General features: G+C 43.3%; 1 protein-coding gene across 2 annotated transcripts in view; it reads left to right on the top strand.

Moving 5' to 3' along the window:
- The window catches only part of LOC106507157 (uncharacterized), a 674,540-nt gene that overhangs the window by 497,312 nt on the left and 154,957 nt on the right, over positions 1-22,271 (top strand). The gene's annotated exons all lie outside the window — the stretch shown is intronic.

Here is a 22,271-nt window from a genome sequence, read left to right as displayed (position 1 = left end):
AAGTTCGCCGCATAGGGATGGGCATGGTTCCTATCGCGCTTTCTCTCTAGGACACCCCACCATACAGAACCCAAGATTTAGATTCAAGGCGGAAAATCTCACCTTTGCTTTGGCTCTAAGCCCCATGTTCCTGTCCAGTTTACCTGGAAGTTTTCTAGTTTTCCGCCACTTACCCAGATGAATAAGTTGCTATTTCATGTTTCGTTTCTCTATCACTACTGTTTCTGTCAAAATCTGAGTGGGAAAGAAAAGCAAGTAATAGTCAGGGAGAGTTTGGCGGGGAGGGGACATGGGGTATTTAAAAGGAGTCTTCAGTTCCAGAGTAAAGAAAACGTACAGAAAACCAAGACAAAGCGTGCCGAGGAGGGACATCCTGGGAGGGTGCTTTCTCTTCCCCATCCCATCTCTTCTGCACCAGGCACCTGCAGCTGTCTGTATGAGGACTTTCTGAGAGTGACAATTGACAGAATCAGAGTTGCACCTAGTGCCTGAATCATTACATGCTCAGAGACGAAAACAAACAACTAGGGAAAGAGTAACTGGGAAAGACAAATTGAATGCACTGTTTCATTTTTCAAAATAATATTATTTTGCCTGATTTGATATGAAAATGTACACTCTATATGTGGAAAACACGGGGAAAAAGCGTAAAAAGCAAAACAAATAACTGCGTCCTACCAGCCAGGAATAGCGATTTCCTTTTCTGTCTCTGAGGTCTCCTCTGCCACCTCTAAGCTGTTGGCTGCCCCACCTGGTTCTGCTTAGACCCAGCCTGCTGGTTGGAGTACAGGTGTTAAAGACCTCGTTAGCCCAGTTTTGCTACTCACTTGGAGAATTACATACTCTCAAGTGACTCTTAAGTTCTCCCAGCACAATCTGTTTCTCCAGCTGGCAAGTCCAGAGTTTTAGAAGTTTGTGTGTCGCTGCTGCCTTCTCTTGAGCTCTTCGGATTTGTCTTTCCGAAAGGACGTGTGTCACTGCACTGGGTTAGGCCCAGCTGCTCCTGATTTCCATGCTCCAGGTTCCTTCCACACACCACACTACTGGTTTCTTTTTCTTTGTGGGGCAGGGAGGTACTATCCCTTTTATTTCTTTCCAGCAATGAAGCAGAGAAATAAAACAAGCAATGGTTTAAAACCATTTCTTCACAACTTCAGCCTAAACTGTGCAAGGAGATTAAGTCCCCACACAATAGGGAGTTACACAGCTCCTGTCATATTGCTGGCTGAAATGCTGGTAGAGGACAGGACCCTTCTAACTGTTGAATAGTAGGCATAGAAAAGCCAGAACCTGAGGCGTGGTGTTGGGTCCAACATCCTGCAACATGCATGTGCCCACGGATGTGGCGAATATGTTTCTCTTTAAAAATCAGGGTGAGGTCTGAAAAACAGAGTTCAAGTAACAGAAGAAAGTGGGGTTTGTTTCCCCTACAAATGTACTTTCTTTCAACATTTTGAACAATAGATCATATTAAAATACATGGTTTCTTCCTGATCGTTCCTCTTCTCTTTTCTTGTCAGCCACCTCTTTTTCCTCCTAAGAATCAATATCTCCAGGGTTCACCTCTTGATTCTTGTCTTTCACTTTTACAAACTCCTTCTCAGGGACGGTCTAGCTCGCCTTGACTTCAGTTACCACTGCTCTGCGAAGAACTCCAAGATCCTCCCCAAACTTTGCAAAAACAGTCTAGAAAAGCTTAGAGTGTGCATTCTCAAGTCCCAGAGCAACACATCATTGCTACATGCCTTTGAAAAAGTTTTCCAGTCTCTGGACTTCCATTTCTTCATCCATACAGTGGTGAGCAAAGCATGAGATAGTATCTGAAGACATTTAAGTATTAGCGAAGGTGTGTTGGTTGGAAATTATCTCAGGAGTGTTTGTTTGAAAATGTCTGTATTTCGTTTTGATTAAAACCAAAAGATAAAGGTCCCCTTTATCTTTTGAAAAAGTAATATATACACATGGAAAATTTCAAATTATACAAGAGGATATGCATACATGTTGTCTTTTTAAACTTCTATCCCTTGGCTACCCTCCAGAATAAACTACAGTTCCATGCCTCACTTTTTCTAGATGCTAAGAAAATTTCACTTGTAATATTCTTGAAATATCTTGTTGGATATACAAAGATTTATTTTTCATTATCTGATTTATGGATTTCAGGTTAATTCCAATTTTACTGTTAAAGTCAGTGGTGGGAAGATTTGAATATAACTTGAGCAGAATTTCCCTGAACTGATATTGATGGGTCAAAGATATATGCAAATTTTGTGGCTAGGTTTTTTGAACTATAATTTCCACATGATAAAATGAACCCTTCTAAGTGTCTAGATCTATAGATTTTGACAGATGTGCACAGTTATACAATACCACCAGAAATCAAGATCTGGAACACTTCTATCACCTCAAACACTTCCCTTGGGCATGGTGATATGTTGGAGCCAGCAGATTCTTAAACTTTAAGGAATTTTCAAAGCTAGTTGTTAAAAACAGCTACTATCTGAAGTTTCCCCTGTGGTGCATCAGGTTAGGGATCTGGCATTGCTGCAGCTGTGATGCAGGTTACAACTGCAGTGCAGGTCTGATCTCTGGCCCATATGCAATGGATGCAGAAAAATAAAAGGGAGGGACAGCCATTATATACAATTAGATTACATAAACTTAAAATTCAATATAATTTTATTTTTAGAAAGGTAATAAGTACTAAAAACTCATTTCTTCCTAATTGTTTTACACTGTACAATTATCTGTGGTCATGAAGTTATTTATATTTATTTTATATGTCTGGGGAAGCACCATCTCTTCCCAAGTCCATGTTCACTGTCATCACATTGGTAGCTTAAAATTGGCCATGGTGGGAGTATTTACACTAGGGTAATTGGCAAATGCTACAAATCAGAGAGTTTTTATTTGAAGAGCTTTTTGTTAAACATTTACCAGTATACTATGTTCACACCCCTTTATGCCCCCACCAGCCCCTGGCAGTGACTAATATGGTTTTCTGCTCCTATAGTAATTATCTTTTCCTGAATAAAAGCTATTATATAAAGTGTAGTCTTTTGAATTTAACATGCTTAATCTATGTTGTGAGTATCACTAGTTCACTTATTTCTTTACATTGATAAGTAGTATTCTATGGTATACAGGACGGATATACCACAGTTTGTTTATCCATTCACCTGTTGATTGACATTTGAGCTGTTTCCAGTTTGGGGTGTGGCTATGAGTAAAGCCATTATAAATATTAAAATACATATTTTTATATGAATATTAGTTTTTGTTTGTCTCAGGTAAATACCTAGGAGTGAAATTGTTAATTCATATGAGAAGCGAATATTTTATTTTGTAAGAAATTGTCGAACTGTTTTTCAAAGTGGCCATACCACTTTGCATTCTGAAAAGTAATGTATAAGAAAGAGTTCTAGTTACTCAATCCTTGCTGCTATTCCGTTTTTAAACTTTAGATATTCTAATAGGTTTGTAGTAGCATCTCATTGCTGCAGGAGCATTAGTCTGACATAACCTGTAACAAGGTTCTTAAAAGTAGAATCCTTTAGCTTTTGAAGAATATTTTCACAAAATATATAATATGTAGGTTGATTATTATTTTCTTTAAGAACTTTGAAAATACTATCCATTGTTTTTTGTTTTTCAGTCTTTCTGTTGTGAAGTCAACAGTCAGTCTTATTGATTCTTTGAAGGTATAATGTGTCATTTTTTTCTGTGTCCGAGAGTTTTTGTCTTTAGTTTTAGAAGTTTTATTATTACGTGGTTATATGTTATCTGTTTGTGTATTTATCCTGTTTGCAGTTAGTTGAACTCATATCAATGGCTTGATATCTTTCATCATCTAAAAAAGATTTCCAGGCGTTCCCATTGTGGCTCAGTGGGTTAAGAACCCAACATAGTGTCTGTGAGGATGCAGGTTTGATCCCTGGCCTCATTCAGTGGTTTAAGGATCCAGCATTGCCACAAGCTGCAGGTCATGGATGCAGCTCAGATCTGGTATTGCTGTGGCTGTGGCATGGGCTCTGGCCACTGCTCCCATTTGACCCCTAGTCCAGGAACTTCCATATGCTATAGGCATGGCCCTATGAAAAAAAATTTACAGCCATTTTCTCTTCAAGATATTCCTTCTTCCAAGACTTTTTCTTTTCTACCTCTGTGACTCAAATTACGAATTTTAGACCTCTTAACCTTATATTAGGTTCTTTTTTTCAATTTTCTCTACTTCTGTCTCTCTACATTTCCATTTGGATGTTTTCTTCTATTTTTCAATATGTTTTGACTCTGCTGTTAAAATTATCTATTGATATCTTAATTGCAAATATTGTATTTTTCATTGTATTATTTACATTTTCATATTATAGTTTCCGTTCTTTCTGAAATTCTCCCTCTTGTTATTTAATTCCTTAAAAACATTAGCCCTATTTATTAAAAGTCTATGTCGGATAATTCTGCACATGGACTTTATAGCTATTCTATAGGTGTGTTTATATTGTCTGATTTTTTCTTTACTTGGTTTTCAGTCAAGACTTGTATTTTTTGTAGTATGCCTTGTTACTTTTGATTGAGATTTGGACATTGTGCCAGAAGAAATTGTAGAGATAATTTGTTTCTGGATGCTACTTAAAGGTATTTTGACCAGAGAAGATTTATTTTTGTTTCTGAAAGACAACTAGACTAGGATAAGGTCACTGTTGTTCAGTTAGGGAATGGGATAGTCAAATCTAGGTTCTAATTCTTAGGACATCTAATTTATTTGCAGGCCTTCCTTATTCCTAGTATGTAAATTTGGGGTTCTTAAATGAAATCCAAGGGTATGTACCAGGTCCAATCCACCTTAGTGGGCTTTGAGCTCAAATTTTCACACACACCCTCATTCCTGTGAAACTACTGAAACTCTCCCACTTTTCAATCTCTCAGGCGCTGATTTTGAAACTGGCAGTTAACATTCTTGAGGGGAGTAGTTGCCTCACGTTTCAGATTATGACTCTTCTTTCCTTCTCATCTGTATCTTGGCCAAATTCTGATGCTCTTGGTAGCTTTCAGATGCTCAAACATATTTTTAAAATATATTTTACCCAGTTTTATATTATCTCATAGGAGGGTGGGCCCTAAACAGTCTGGATAGTTGTTTTTGGATGGAGTATTCCATCAGCAGAATGCAAAACCTCCCCAGGCGATTCTAATGGGAAGCTGTAGCCATAGACATAGAGCATAAAGGGCATGCAAGATTCTTCATGGACTTTTTCCTTCAACTCTATGTAGCCTAATGTTTTACCCATTGTTTCTCTACTCACTGGCCCCCAAGCTCCTATGCCTTCCAACCTGATGGAACTACCTACCATTTCTGATGTTCCAGGCCGCAGTACTCTCTCTTATCTTCAACCTTTTGCATTTATCACACTTCTGCCTGGCTGACTCCTGTGTTCATCCTTCATATCTCTTTTTCAGTGTGACCTCTCCATTTACTATGCTCAACTCTTATGTGTCTTTTCCATCAGTTTGTAAGGCTTACTAGGAGCTTTTTGCCCCTTTAAAGGAGGGACTAGGTCTTCTGAGATACTCTGTCAGTCTGAAGTTCAACTTATTTTCCTTAAACATAACTCCAATTTCTTCCTCCTCTGTCCTGCTGCCACCCTATACCCAATCATTAAGGCTTTGAGCTCCTCAAAGGAAGATGCTTAAATAATGGTTATTGAGTTAAATTAAATGAAACATATTTTTCCAAAATAAAATTTCATGGAAAAAAAGACTGCCTCAGAAATCTGAAGTCTGTATTTAATCATCCCTGGTTAAATTTAGTCCATTTCTACCTATATAGTGGAGAGAAAAATGTATCTTTCTCACTGTAAATGAAAACAGGGCACTTACTCTCTTGAGTGATTATTTACTCTGTGTTGACTTTCCTGGAGATATCATATTATAAGCTAACTCACTGCTTGATATCTGCTAGGCATTATGCTATCTTTCCCCATGTGTTTTCCCATTTAATCATCACAATAATTATATGTAATAGATTCTGATGTTATTAAGGATAAGAGATGCTAGGTCATCTTACCATTATCATATTTCTGGTGAGTGGCTGACCCAAGACACAAATCAAGGTATATCTGACGCTAAAACCCGTGCTTGAATAACCCTGTACTAAACACTAATAGGAAAAGCATGGCTCTTCACTCTGACTCAAACCTCATTTCTATCAATAATTAGCAGTGTATCATAGGACAAACTACTTAAGCTTTCAGAGCCTCAGTTTCCTCATCTATAATAGCTGAATTCACTATCTCCCTGAAAAGTTCTGAGGAAAGGGTGTGGCATGATTTCAGATGTGTTAAAGGTGCTTGATAAATATGATTACGCACACACAACTTTGTCCACACCTTTATTTCTTTTATTGTTGACTTTTTCATACCATCCTTTATTTGACTATATCTACTTTAATTATTTATGCATTCTTTTTCTATACTCTAGGCGGTGCTGTCATGGTTTTAACTAACTTCATAGGAATTAATTACTTACCAGTAGTGAAATATTTATTATCAATTGCACAATTGCTTTATGGAGGCCTGGTAAAACATTACTTCAAGTGTAAAATATGTCTAGTAAAGAACAAATTACAGATGCTAATAAACAAATTTGACACAAGCCATTATTTGCTGAGCTCAAAGCTGTATTTGTTGAAAAGCCTCAAGTCATTTCATTTTTGCTGAAGACTCATATTTAAGTAATTGTGTAATATAGTCATTCATTACTGTCAAGCCGTACTTCTCTCTGCCTTGACAACAAAGAACACAGCCCAGCATTTAGTGCGTGTTCTACAGAATTATTTCTCAAAGGGGGAAAAAAAGCCAGAGAGATTTCTCACAATCCTGGAAGAAAGGAAAAAGTAATGGATTAGTACTGTTCAATATGTTATTTAATAAAATGGTCATATTTTAGCACACTTGCTTTCAGTTTGTTTGCCTAGCCTTATCTCATCACTTTGATTTTTTTTAAAAGGATCACATCGAAATGCTATAAAATTGGGTTGCGATGATCATTGTAAATGTAATAAATGCATTGAGTAATAAAAAAAGAAAAAAACACATTGATATTAGTTTCCTTGGTTAGTTTAAATATAAACATCTACACATCCAATTTGTTCACCCATGCAAGGATTCCATCTGTGACACTGAAGTGGGTCAGGACACCTGCAGGCCATTTATAAGGCTGGCCAGAGAGGGCTATAGTGAGGGGCTTGGTTCCCTAAACTTTTCTGATAAGAATCACTTTGGGCATCCTTAAATGCACAGCTTTCTAGGTCTTGCTCCTAGAGACTCTGATGCAGAGGGTCCGGGCATTAAAAAAATCTAACAAAAGGTCCAGATAAAAAAACTTATCCTTGGGGACATGTGGAAAACACTGTTATAAAGGTTATGTGAACTTTAAAAATACTCTTTTTATTTGAGATAATGGATGCTGCTTATCCTCTTGTGCTTCAGTATGTACATAAGACTGTAGGCTCTACCTTCAGATCTGTGCATCTATATAAATCTGCTTTTCTACATAGCACATTACACTAAGTTTATCCAAGGCTATTGGAGAAGAGATGGACTTGTACAAAGGGCTGTGGAGAAAGGAAGGAAAGCTGCAGCTGACCCTGATAAGATACTTGGGGCCCGAACTCTCACAAGCCATTTTCTGAGAGGATTCAGCATTGGAATGGCTACGGCAGGGCTTGAACAAAAACCCACTTACCTGGCCAAAAGAGTTATTACATTTTAAGTGAGAATAACATTCTACTTTCTCTATGAGTGCTAAGATGACTCTTGCTAACCCGACTTCAACTGGCTGAACCAGGGATCAATGCGGAAACCAGGAGCAACTGTACATGCACTAGGCATGTGAGAAGCTCCCTTTGCAAAGGCTTGGGAAGAAATTTTGCCCAATAATAACAGTTCCTTTTGGATGGAGGTATACCAATCCAACAAAAACACCTTTCATAAAAGAATAAATGTCAAGGTACAAAGAGAAGGCAAGACTTTCAGATTTAGACTGCATATTGAATGCCACTGGTCAGTTGTCCTTGTTTCCTAAAATAGTAAGAAACTGAGGGACTATAGTGACTGAGATTCATCACTTATTATACCACAGTTCCACAAAATCTTAACAGAGAGATGCTTTCCTCCACATAATCTGTTTGTGTCCCTTTCTCAAAAACCTAAATATCCAAGTAATGTAAGCACACACCATCCAAAACTGAACATTGACCTCATGTCACTCAACAACCACAGAGACCTATGGGTCCTGGAAGTTCAGTGTATATAGCATTAATTAGCTTCTTTGCCTTTAATCTAGAATCCTGACTCTACTGGTGAAGGTTTATGTAATTTTCAGTTTATATAATAACCAGTACACCATCTCACCAGAATGAATGCTGGCTGTTAAATACCAACTTTGTTCAGAGTCCTTAGCTGAGAACACACGGTCTTCTCTAACTAGTTTAAGCAGGAAAGGGTTTATTAAGAGGTGCTGAAAGTTCACATAATCCGTGTGAGAGCTTAAGAAATAGACTCTGATCTCAGTTTTCAGGATGTGTCTCAAAACAATGCTGCAGAACTAGAAAGTTAAGGGAGCTGCTACTAAAAAGTCAGGAAACTGCTGCTACAGTTCCTGGCCCCAGAACCATACTGCCCTCATCGTGGTCCACATAGGCAAAATAGATGCTTTGTGACCTGTCTTTCTCCCCACATGTGCCAAATCCTGTATCATTTCACTCAAACTCCTTTAAACTCTAAGACACGGTCCTGAAACATGGTCCCTCAGATGCCAGGAATATTGAGCTACAGCTCACCACTAAGAATTTCTCTGGGCCATAGGAAGCTGCCTGTCCCAAAGTATGCATTCCACACCATTGACTGGTTGCTGCAGGGCTTACAGAATCAACCAGAGCATCTCTTGCTAGTCGCTCTCAGGTTAACTTCTTTTTCCCATCAGAAGGAAGTGGGTGCCATTACTGGAATATGCAATAAAATCTGAGTGCCAGCCTGGGAGTCTGACTCATGGAGAGCCATGAGATGATGATAGAATATGTCATCCTAGGGGCAAGAGAGATAGGCAGCCAAAAAAAAGTATTTCCAATCTATACAATCAAAAATAAAAAAATGGATAATTAGGAGACTAAGGGAAGCAACGCCTATAAATAGACATTACCCCTTGCTCAGTTCCTAGACTTGAGCTGATTCTCAGATTTGGAATCCACTGACTGAAGGAGAAGTTGGGTCATCAGGATGAAGGATCCCCGAGCACCATGGTAACTATATGTGGCAATGATTCTCATTGCTACTCCTCAAAGGGGTCTATAGCTGCTTGCTTAGGTAACTATACATGGGAAAGAAAAATACGCAAACATTTGGAGGACTAGTGAACATGGACTCCAAGTTGACTTTGATGGCTGGGGACCTGAAGCAACATGGCCTCTCTGTTGGATATGGGAACCAGGAAATAAATGAAGTTCTGGCCTAGGTCTGGCTCCCAGTGGATCACTGGGTCCACAGACCCACCCACTGGCCCTTTCAATGGTCCCTGAGTGGCTATTTTGAATGGGCATACATAGTAGTTGGCAAATCTTCCACTCTTGTTTCTTGGCCTCGGAGGTTAAGAGCGCACTATAGGAAGGATGTACATGCCTAGGAATACAAGTAGCCCAATTATCTCACTCCAAGTGACCCATTTGGGAGAATGTGTGCTTTCTAAACTTGCATCTTTAGGCATTATGGCTCATCATGCCCAAAGACTAGCATTCAAGGAAAGGAGTCATCATGCAGGTAGGAACATTTGCCTTGATCACCGGGAAGAGGTAGGGAGCTGTTCCACAACAGATACAACGAATTACAATTCTGGCATTCTGATGATTTGCTAGAGTTGGCATCTATTTTTATGACCCTGTGCAATGTTGATAATCAATGGAAAATACAATAGGTCTAACCTAAAAAGAGCATGCTGACCAGGGGTTCAGAGCTGCAGGGAGAAGGATTTGGTCACCCCACCAGTGAAGCATCTAGACCAGCAGAGGTGATAGGAGTGACAGGGATCTAAAATGAGCAGTAGAGAAGACAGTGAGTATCAGGCGTGGCCTTAAAACCAGCTGCATCAGTGGAGACGATAAATAATTTGACCAACCTCTTTTATAAATTGTCTCTGGAAATGAGGTCAACAAAAATCCCAGAGAAATTGTTTGTAGATACAGTAAACATAGTATAAATAAGTCAGTCTGAGTAGTACAGTGGGTGCTCAGTAGTGGACTCTAGGGATCTGTGCTGGGCCATCCACATGCCCCTTCAGGAACCAGGGACTCATCCTCCCAGCTGCCTGGAGAGTTGACTGCTGATGATTGTGTCCATCTTTGAAAATTGCTCTTGATTCTTAGGAGCTGCCTTCCCAAGGTATGCCTTATCCCCTGGGGCAGCCCATGTCCATTGTCTAATAGATGCAGGATGACATACAGGTCCTTTCTGCCTCGACTGGAGACACCTCTGAATGGCCTTCCTAGTGCTGAGCACCCATGAGATTGGTTGAAGTCTCCCAAGATGACAGTTCAGCTTTTCCAAACTTGGTCCAGGCCTGCATCCCTCTTTTCCTTCTGGGTATTGTTCCTGAAGACAGTCCCTAATAAATGTTTTGTATGCAAATCTTTGTCAAGAAATTTCTTTTAGGGGATTCTGATCTAAAATACTGTGTGACTTGATTTCAAATCTAAATCTCACGTGGTGCATCTCATGATTGCAGCCCACATCACATGTGAAATGCTAAATGAAGGGCTCTGGGAAATGCACAGTGAGCCTCGCGAACTCTGAACTGCTCGATGGGGGTAGACTGTGTGCATAGAGAGTTGATCACTCTCCACTATGACCAGCATCCACTATGCCAACCCATAAAGATAGCATCATAGAAGCCTGTCCAGCAGGCTGATCAGCTTTCAAAGGTAGGAAATGGTGGCTGAAAATGATTATTTCTCGGAGCATGGAAAAAACTTGCTTCTACCTCCATGTCTTTTTTATCCTAATTGTCAGCATAGACTAGTTTCTCCTTTGGAATTGGCTAATCACTGCCAATAGGCCAAGGAGAAAATTGTTCAAATATGTGCCAAGAATGATTCTCTGTCCTGTGTGCCTGAAAGCTTTGTGAAAGACACTGATACTCATTGATGATTTACTCTGTGCTTGGCATGGTGTGAGATGATTTCCTGAAAGATTCTGAAACAGAGACTTGATGCGGTGGGTATTATCATCTAGTGAACTGAAAACAGAAATGGGAGAGTTAAATAGATGTTTTGTTTCATTTTGTTTTGTGTCATAGTGGCAGTTGTGGGATTTGAACTTTCCTCTGACTCCTAACCCATTCTCTTTCCACAAGACTGTGATGTCTATTGAATAGTGGAGAGAAAGTCTGCCTTCTCAACCAGAGTCCAATTGAGCTGCTTTTTCCATGGGGCTAATGAAACAAAGGATCCTGGTTTTATATTTCCCCCAGAGACATGTCTGTAGTATGTGGTCTCACTGCCATGGAGCATAACCTGGGCAGCAGTCCACCCCATGTGCCACTGGACACACTGGGAATCAGCCCAGAGAGACTTGGTTTGCTGGCCACAGCTCCAGTACCATCCCCAGGAAAACAGCTTGGAGATCAGGGCAGAAGGAGTGCCTTTGTGTCTCAAAAGCAGTGCGCAATCCTTCCAGTGTTCTGTGGATAAGATGAGCTTAAAGGAAAAACGTGCAGCTGCAACATCTCAAGCATCTTTATCATGCCAAAGGACAAGAGGTCGAAACCTCTGTTGGCAAATTAGAAGGCAGTTTGGACCTTGTCAGTTACTTACCTGAACATATGGAAAGAATTTTTCCCATCTCTGCTTCATCTGGTCTGAGAATTGCATTTACGGGAAAGGAACCAACATTTACTGAGTGACCACTGGGCACTGGGCACTGAATCTCCTCAGTTACACCGAGTTTGGGCATTGCTATCTGGTATTTACGGGCAAGAAAATTGGAGCTTGGAGAAATTTTGTAAATCACCCAACATCCCCACACTGAGGAATACCTGGCTGAAATGCTAATCCAGTCTGTCTGGCCTGAAGCCCACACTTTGTGTAAGACACTGATAGGGAGAAAAGCAAGACGAGGTGAGTATTGCTGAGCTAGCTTCATCAGAACGCCTTTGCCGAAATGCGTTTGCTTGTCTATCTTAGGAATCAAAGGTGGTTTTGCAGCATCTCTCTGGAAGGAATATGGTCACAGATGGTGCATAGATTTCTCAGTCGAGAGTTCTTAAATATTATGTGACTCTGTTCTCCTGTGGAATTCCCTGAGCACACTGGGTCTTCATGCCTTAAACTACACGGACACCTGCACACACAAAACTCACACTCTGCCCTCCGCGTTCTCACACACAGATGCACATTTTCTCCCATTCTCTCACACGCTCCCACTCTCACAACACACCTGTTCCTGCCTCTCAACAAAGGCAGTTTTGTACTGTGAAAGCACCAATTCAGAAGGAAAACGTAAACCATATGGAGGGAAAGGCAGAAGGGAAGTTCTTAAGCAAATAAATAACATAACTTGTCTCATGAATTTTCCCATTTTCCCTTGGGGTAAAGATGAAGTAAAAGGAACTAGTGCCCACCTGCCCTGGTGTTCTTGCCAACTGCAGTTTGTTTCCAATAATGGAGAAAAGTAGCCCTTTCCTAGGACTAACAGTCAGTGACAGAGGGAGGCAGAGCCTGGAAATGTCAGTTATTAAAGGAACTGAATATAATCCAGTAGATTCCAGAATATGAGGCAAATCGGTGTATTCTTTTTTAGCTCCAAGTCCTGAATAATCAGGAGAAAATGTAATTTGATACTAATCCGTATAATTTTCCAGTTGTAGTCCTACTAAACTACATGTATCTTTACATGTTCAAGCTGGCAGGTCAATAAGAACTTTTTTCCACTATCCCAATGAGTAGAAAATACCACACTGAGTCCTGCAAGAAGTTTTCCAAGTTGTCCTTTACAAAAAATATCCTGAAAAACCCGAGTGCTTGATAACTCAGTTCAAAACTGAACCATTACCGGATTTTCTCCCATTTTCTTTTGTTTATCCTTCTCATTGAAGAAAAGAAAATCTTAGCAAAATACACAAAGGCAAATAAAGTGGACTGGGAAGACGTGAGATTTATGGAGTTGATGGAAAGAATGTTTAATGATCATTTTCCCAGTTTCCTCATGCTGCAAATAAAGACACAAGAGGCCCAGAGAGTTGCTGAGATGGCTGTCCGGGATCAGCAGCTGGCAAGGGACGGGCAGAACACGGGGTTCGGGCCCCGTGTCCAGTGTTATTTTCCCCAGCATCAGCGTGCCCAGAGCAAGGGTGTTAGAGGCTCAGAGGGAGGCCTGGAACTTTCCCCATAAGACAATGTGAAAGACAGTTGTTGAGATGATGCCATCTTCACAATGATCCCTGTGTTCCAGGATTCGTGCAGGTGTGGCTATTCTGGAACAAATTTGGAAAAATAATTTTATCCCTCCAGCACCCTAGAATGAATTAGATGGGGCAGTATTTTGCTTAGCACGGCTCCTAATCCAATTCCAGGGGGTGTCTTAGGCACCAAGAGGCTAGAAGCCAGCGTTTGGTATTTACACTTGTAGGGCCCATGAACATCTCATTTTCTAATTCCATGTCTCACAAAACAAGCCAACATCTGCCTTTTGTTATTTCTGGCCCTCATTGTTTTTGAAACACTCAGAGTACATTTTGAGTAAAAGTGCCTTTACAAAAACTGCCTGGCAGAGCTTGGGCACAGTCATGGCCCGGGCGGACGGCTCACACCCTCTCTCTCCCGTTGTCGCCAATTCCCAGGATGCTTCCAGGGGCTACCTGGGGTTGGCCCAAAAGGTGGGACTTCGTGGTCTCTGGAAAAGATTTCTGAAAAGGGGGTGAACCAGGTAATTTGTGGTGTGGGCATCTTAGAGGTTTAGGTGGGGACAAAGGCAAGTGCCTCCTCCCCTTTCCTTGTCACTCATGGCCAGCTTTGTTATCCCCCCTTGACCTCCTGTTTTTCATAAGAGGACCGTGAGAGGGGACAAGAGAAAAGCTGCCCAGGTATGGGTTTGGGGGGTGGGGGTGGGGGTACGACTGAAGCGGAAAAGTGAAACTCGGTTTCTTCCCAGACAATCCAGAACGAAATTTCCCACATCCCACTGCTACACAGAGGACAAAAGCGAATGCTTAAAAGAGAGAAGAAAAGATGTGATGTGCTTTGGTCCCATCGACATGGAAGAGGGGGTTAGGAGGTGGGGGAGGGCTGCCACTCATGATTCTCCATCGCGACTTTGGTGGGTCCTTGTAAGATTCAGCACAGTGTCCCCATGACAAAAAAGATTATTTAGGTCACATTTTTAATCTGTCTTTTATTCACTGGAATTAATCCACATTCCTTTGAAACGAGTGAATCACAGTTACTGCTGGAGTCACAGTAAAACTGAGGCTTTGGGAATACAGCTGACATAAGCAAAAGCACCCCCCACATATACACACACAAGGAATTGTATAAAATTTTTTCTTAAAAGCCTTACTGCTACTTGACAAATCCAACCAAACTCAGGACATCGGGGGATAAAGGGTGGTGCGTATGATAGAAAATGAGAAATCAAATTTGGAGTCCGAATATTCGAATTAAAATTCTGCCTCTGCTGATTTCTGACTCAGTGACCTTCTTTGAGCGGCCTGAGTTCTCTGAGCCTCAGTTTCCTCAGCCATAAGTTAGAATTTGTGGGATTTAGTTGAAAATCAAGCAATACTATGAAAGCACTTGTGAGGATGCTCATAACTTTTAAGGCGATTCAGATGAGAGGAGTGGTCGTCAGTGTCCATCTGCTTGCTGACCGCTTCTCGGGTCTGCACTCCACCAGGAAAAAACGGAGAGTGAAACATAACCTCACTGCGAAATCTTGAACAAACAGAAGCTTTTCCATTCTTTTAATTGAAAACATTGCTAAAATGTTCACTTGGCCCATTTCCTTGCCTTATGAAGTAGCACATAAAGGATGAGACAGCGTCCTGATTTCAGCACTTTCAGAAGCCCCAGCATCACGAGTTGTCACTAGAGATGGGAACGTGGAAGAGGAGATGTTGCTGGGAAGGGCATCGAGAAGATGCTGGGGCTCAGGGAGGGGAGGGTCTGAGCCTGAGCCAGCTGGACTGTGCTGGCAGTCGGCCGCTCACACTCCGTCCACGGCAACGCCTTCTTCCGTTGGCTCGTGTCCAAGCCTCTGAGTCCTCCTTGACTCCTCTCTCACACCCTCCACGTTCACTTCATCAGCCACCCCGCAGGTTTGACAGCCTGTTATCCCAGAATCCCACTGCCCTTCACCACTGCACGCTGCTGCTCCATTCCAAGCTGCCATCGTTTCTCAGAAACTTTCTTGCTTCTGTCCCCACCCATCTCAACATGGCAGCCGGAGGGAGCCTCTTAGAGTTTAAGTCAGATCATATCATGCCTTTGGGCCACACTTGAGGCATATGGAGGTGCCTGGAAAGGAATCAGAGCTAAAGCTGCCAGCCTACACCACAACCACAGCAACACCAGATCCAAGCCACAACTGTGACCTACACCACAGCTTGTGAGACCTTAACCCACTGAGCAAGGCCAGGGTTTGAACCTGCATCCTCATGGATACTAGTTGGGTTCTTTTTTTTTTCATTTTAGGGCTGCACCTGCAGAGGTTCCCAGGCTAGGGGTTGAATCCGATCTGTAGCCAGTGGCCTACGACGCCACAGCCACAGGAACGCCAGATCCGAGCCACGTCTGCGACCTACACCACAGCTCACGGCAACGCTGGAGCCTCAACCCACTGAGCAAGGCCAGGGATCTAACCTGCAACCTCATGGTTCCTAGTCGGATTGGTTTCTGCTGCGCCACAGTGGGAACTACACTAGTAGGGTTCATAACTACTGAGCCACTGTGGGAACTCCTAGAAGCCAGAGTTCTTATGATGATCTAGAGTGTCCTTATACTGTGGCTCCTCGTTTTCTCTTTGCTCTTCTCGGTGTTCTTCTTCCACTCTTTCCTGGCCTCTTCATTCTTCCTTAAACACGCCAGGTACCCTCTCGCTCCAGGGCCTTTGCACTTGTCATCTCCTTGGAATGTTCCTCCCCTGCAAGCCTGGTTCGCTCATCTCCTTTTGGTCTGTATTCAAGTATCACTTTTTCGTTGAAAATTTTCCTGGCCATCTTGTCTAAAATGGTAGCTTCCTCTCCATCCCTGCCACCCCCTACCCCGGCCACAAAAACTTTCTGTATTTTTTTTCCTTTATTTTTTAATTTGCGCTTATGATTATCTAATATGTATTACACACTGGACTTATTGTTTTATTTTCCTCCCCAACTAGAATGTAAGCTTCATGAAGGTGAGGAGATTACATTTTGTCTACTCAATAATTTTTAAATAGATAAATGAAGTGAATTCAAAAAAACTCTGACCATGATGGTTTAAACAGAAAATAGAAATCTTACACAGTAGAAGTCCCAATTAGGCAGGCTAGGACTCTATAACAATGCCATCAAGGCCTGTTTCATACCATTTTTCCATTTCATCATCCTTAACCTATTGCAGTCTTTAGCAGCAAGCTTTATGCCTCATGGTTGCAAAACAGTTGCTGCACCACCAGACGACACATTATCTTTCCAAAGTGGAAAGAAAATGGAGTGGAACATAGGAAACGGCAGCATTAGGAAAGTAGCAAGTTTCCCAGAAACCTTCAGCTTATATAGCTTAGAATTCTATTCTGTGGCCATCCCAAGCAAAAACTGGGGTTTCATTAGTGAGGAAGAGAAGGGAATGGATGCAGGGCAGGCAGCTCACAGCATCTGCCACAGAGCTTAAATCTCTGTCACCCTGCAACACCAGCTCATGCTTCTTTGCTCGGACAGGATGGAAGGGGTCTTATGAGACCTCAAGGCAAGCAGAAGGGTATAGGGGGAGCCTTAGGTCAGACTGTTGTTGGATAAAGAACTTCAGTCTTAATCTGGGAATTCTGGAATGGAACACTTAAAACACTTCAGCAGCCATGTTCCCGGCTTGGCGATGAAGGTGACCAGAAAGGAGGATGGAAATGTACAGAAGGAAAAAGATGCATACAGTCAAGGGGGAAAGTCCCAGGAGCTTTCAAGCCTTTGCTTCCAGGTGTTATGGGGGCCTCACTGCAGGGTCTTGTGGCCCTGGTGATGGTGATACTCTTATGGTGTGCCTCGACGTAAATGAGAGACAGGTGAGTTTAGACTTGGCGCACTGTCCCATCCAAACCAGAGGTTCTCACCAAGGAAGTCAGCTGGGAGAATTCCCATTGTGGTGCAGCAGAAAGGAATCCAACTAGTATCCATGAGGGTGCAGGTTTGATCCCCTGGCCTCACTCAGTGAGTCAGGAATCCAGCTTTGCCATGAGTTGTGGTGTACATCGCAGACTTGGCTCAAATCCTGCGTTGTTGTGGCTGTGGTGCAGGCCGGCAGCTGTATCTCCGATTTGACCCCTAGCCTGGGAACTTCCATATGCTGTGGTTACAACCTTAAAAGAAAAGCAAAAAAAAAAGTCAGCTTGGGAGATTTGGCAACTTACACTGTGTGTGTGCCTGTCCACATGCCCCCACAGCGAAGTAGGACACAGGGAATCAAGCCATGGATATTTTCAAACATCTTCCCAGATAATTCTGCTACCCAACCCCCCTTGAAGAGTGGAGTCCCTCTGTTCTAAACCCAAGGCAGAGGCTTTAGTACAGGGGAGCAGGGTAATCTGTGTGAAGAGATGAAAGGGGTCCCTGCCCTGGAGTGATACAGATTCCTCTGCAATGAGCTATGCAGAAAGCTCGCTGTTGGGTCTGAGGCTCCTCATCCCCTGCATTCAGATATGCCCAGCATTGCTGAGCTTCCTCTCCTGGATTCAATTATGCCCAGCGTGCTTGGGGCCGGGGGAGTGAGGGAAGTGACAAAAGACAGAGATCAGCCCAGCTTCTCTTTCTCAGAAAGCCAGTGTTAGGAGCCTGGGCTATGGCTCACGTACAGTGTCTCTGTGTCTCTGTGCTCTCCCACCCCACTGTCCAGTCTAGCTCTGCAGCCGAGCCTCGTCCTGCAGCTGTGCCCTGCTTGTAAGGCTGTGCAGACTCAGAGCTATGCCGTTGGAAGACTTCAAAACGTCATGCTTGTTGCAGAGCCCGGGGTGGGAACACAGTCACTAGACTTGTTTCTTCAGCTTCTTCTTCTCTCCCAAATGGCCAGAATCCTGGGCTGAGAAACAGTCTGATCCTTTGAGCACTGTTATGAGACAGGCTCTCAGCCTCTGCAGAGAAAGTGAGTCGGTTATAAATATGACAATGGAAGCACCCAGAACCTCAGGCTCCCTCCCCAGAGTGTCCTGACAAAGGCGAGGATGGAGACTGGAACCCCGTTTCCTCCACCACCTTGGAGGCTTTGCCTTGTCTTTATAGCCACCAGCCAGGTATGAACATGAGAGGCCCTGCGTGTGTGTTGCTTCAGTTGGGGGTGGGGTGGAGTGGGGAGGGGATGACTAAAAAGCACCCTGACATCTAGAAACCTCGAAAAAGATCTCAAAACCTGCTATAAAATGGGTGGTGGAGAGGTCTGCCAGTTAGACTTGAGAGGAAAGATTTGGGGCCTCTGATAGGAGATTTCAAATGTTTGGAGGAAAAATTAGGTATGTTCTTTAAAACATCATCAGGAAGAGCAGGGGAGACGTTGCGAAAAGGCTACATGAGTTTTTTCCTGTTTTTCTTTTCATCAGAGTTGTAACACAAGGAAACAAGCGTCCTCTGGAGGTAGTGAGCTTTCTGTCTCTGGGTGTATTCAAGCCAAGACCGAGTGGTCATCTAGCAGGCCTGTTGTTGAGTGGACTTATCATTGGGTAGAGGCATAGCCTAGATGGCCTCTTTTAACTCTCAGAGTCTTAAATCTGAGATATTCTCTTTGCCCGCATGACTCAGTGCCTGAGTGTCCGCCCCCGCGCATGGCAGTTCTCTCTTTCTCAAATTACTCTTGAGCAAGCAAATGCTAACAATTCTCACTGCAGTGTTAATGCCTCAAAAGCTTTTCTCTTCTGACAGCAGCCATGACTAGGCTGAAGCTGGGCTGGGCTTCTGCTCACTCCTAACTCAAGCTACTCTTATAGGTTAGCCAGCGGTCTCAGTAGAGCAAGTGTGGTTACTCTGCAGGGCAACTTCAAGGTAAATTCTCCAGCTCATAAAAAAGATTCCCAGGGCCTCTGATGCAATACTGATTCAGCAGGGCTGAGGTAGGGTCATAAAGATGTATCCAGATGGAGTTCCTGTTGTTGCTCAGCAGTAACGAACCCGATTATTGTCCATGAGGACGTGGGTTTGATCCCTGGCCTCACCCAGTGGGTTAAGGATCTGGTGTTGCCATGAGCTGTGGTGTAAGTCGCACATGCGTCTTGGATCCTGCATTGTTGTGGCCGTGGTGCAGGCTGGCAGCTACAGCTCCTATTTGACCCCTATCCTGGGAACTTACAGATGCTGCGGGTGTGGCCCTGAAAAGACAAAAAAGAAAAAAACATCAAAAAGAATGTTTCTGGGTGATTCTCATGCTTCGTCAAGATTTGGGGACAACTTCCCGAGCTTCACCTCAACCAGATGCCCAGGGATGTTATGTTGACTTTAATCGATCAGGCATGTAGATTTCTGTGGGATGTTCTTATTCTGACCAATGTGTTTGCCCAGGCCTAAAAAGCTGCTTCAGTCTTCTGCTCTAACAAATCCCAGACCCACTGGCCACTGGCATCTTACCTTTGCTGCGTCTTTGATGGCCAGCACTCCTCCATCCCAGCCACGCTCCTCCCCCATTTCTTCAACCTGTATCTTAGGTGACTCATTTCAGTAGGTGTTATGACCCCCATAAAGACAGCTAAATTTTTTTTCCCACTCTTTGTACATACTGTTTATCTGGGACTTGCACACGAGGTACGTATTTCACTGTGTGATCCTTGTTTGTCTGTGTATCCTCCCTGACCCTACTATCCTCTAGTCGCTCAAGTGCCTTCCTTTGGGAGATTTCCTGGACCTGGCACAAAACTAGGCACAAACCATGTGCTCAGTGTATGAAGAGGAGGAAAGGAAGATGAGAAGGAAGGATGTGCTTGTCCCAAGGATTATGTCTAGTTCAACAAAGGTGGCTTGAGTATTGTGCAGAAAAGCTAGTAGAAGACAGAGTTGGCCATGGGGCAGGGCAGTATGTGTGTGTGTGTGAAATGTGCAGGGACTGGGGACTCTGAGCATGACTGATCTTTTTTCTATGTCTTACCAGAGCCATAAAGCATCACTAGGCTGAGAGGACAACTCACTACTCTCAGTCTCTCGGTCTCTCCCAGTCTCCCAGGTGTTCTGCTGCTCCTCGCAGAGAGAGCCAGCTGGTTATCCTGAAGACAGCAGAGTTTTCTAAAGTCATTCACGGACATGATGGTTTTTTAATTTTTTTATTATTATTATTATTTTTTTTTTTTTTTGCAAAAAGCCATGAGTACCTTGAGACGAATACATTACGGAGACAACTGTCATCACGACCACATGTGGTATTATTTACTCATGTCAGTCTGAATGATTAATGTGGAAAAGTGGCTGGGCAGTTAATACGACTGAGGGCCATGTAGGACAATTTCTGTGTGATTTTAAACAATGCCCACAGTGTCTGTGGCAAGTTGCAGACACATGAATCGCTGGCACTGCTGCCCTTACTCTCTGCTGACTCCCTTTCTCGGCTGGGTCCTCCCCCCTTCCCCCCCCCCCACCCCGAGACTCCAAATTTTCCAGCTGCAGCCAAGGAGGAGAAATCGGGCACACTTTCCATCTCAGCAGCCTGGGGTTGTGAGCGGTGGCAGCTCTCTGGCTGACGTCATCGGTGACTGCTCAGCCAGCCAGGGGACAGAGGAGCCTCGTGGGGCTTTGCAGGAGAGTCCAGGACTGCTGGCTGGTCTTCGGCCCCGTTAGAGAGTGGCTACATAGACAGTGTTAAAAACCGAGTAATAGCTCGTTCTCTAGAGAATTGTCCTCGAAATGGAATAGTTTGAAAGAGAATGAGGTGCTACAAAATTAGTCAGGTCTATATCTAGAACTCTGCTACCAAGTACTGGTTTGATGTACAGCACCAGGGGACAAGAATTTTCTATATTGTTTCCTTTGTGGAAAGCTGGAGAGGTGACATGATCAAACAGCTCATCAGCATCCAGCTTAACTACTAGTCCTTTGATTTTTACTCTTGCCTCCCCTTTGCTGAGAGCTCAGCATTAAGAGCTTGCTAGAACCAAACGAAATGCCTCGAGCGTGTTGCCTCGTTTAAATCTCAAAGTTGATGAGGAAACCGAGGCTCAGGGAGTTGAAATAAGCTCCCCAAGGTCAGGCAGTGGTAAATGGCCAAGCTGTATGACAGTCCAGGTCTGTACGCCTCCAGGATCTGTGTTCTTCACACATCTGCCGTGTGTGTCATCTGCCTTCATTCAATTCCTTTGGGTTTTGTGGTGTGGGGGAGGAGGGGGCTTCGTATTATGAGAGGGAAGAAGAGGAACTGGCAGAGTCCAGGCCCTTCTAGACTGCCTACCACATGCTGATGAGCAGACCCAAGGGTAGGCTGTGGGGTGGCAGGGCAGGGGTAAGGCAATCGGCAAGCTGACACCAGAGGAGACAATGAAAAGAAATGGGCTTTCTCCTTCTGGATTATAAATGGTTGAGGAGTATTCTCTTCCACAACATCACCTCAGCTGTGAGGCAAGAGGTATCTGGGACCCAAGACAAGGATTCAGCAGAGACTGAAAACTATGAATGTTTCTTAGAAGCATCACTCATGGCTCTGACCCTGGCTGGGAAGTCTCTAAAAGGGATGTGCGGCAGTCTCGAGGCTTGCAGTGCACACGTGTGGGCGTAACTATGCTGCTCTTGGGGCCCTTGGTCCTGCTGCAGGATTCAGATTACTGGTGGTCACGCTTCTCGTCACCCCTGCAGACTAATCCCTGTGAAGGATGCTTGGGGACATGATGAGAGGCTGTCTGCGCAGAGTGCTGACACCACTGGCCCTTGTGGGTGTGATTTGTGACGCTAATGTCAGATGAGACCCCAAATCAGAGTCAGTAGCTTATTTTCCTCTTAGATGAAAAAAGCTGTATTTTTCATACCAACAAATAGTAAGAAACAAAAAGACTCTTTTTCTCCAGGAGAAGTTTAGAAAAATGTTA

The sequence above is a fragment of the Sus scrofa genome, chromosome 11, assembly GCF_054392235.1.
Source record: "Sus scrofa isolate SSC_HxYL_T2T_F1_AM1 chromosome 11, Sscrofa_HxYL_maternal_Yorkshire_Landrace_v2.0, whole genome shotgun sequence".
Taxonomy (NCBI): Eukaryota; Metazoa; Chordata; class Mammalia; order Artiodactyla; family Suidae; genus Sus; species Sus scrofa.
Note: the sequence above shows the minus strand (reverse complement) of the source record. Positions and strands in the feature narration are given on the sequence as shown.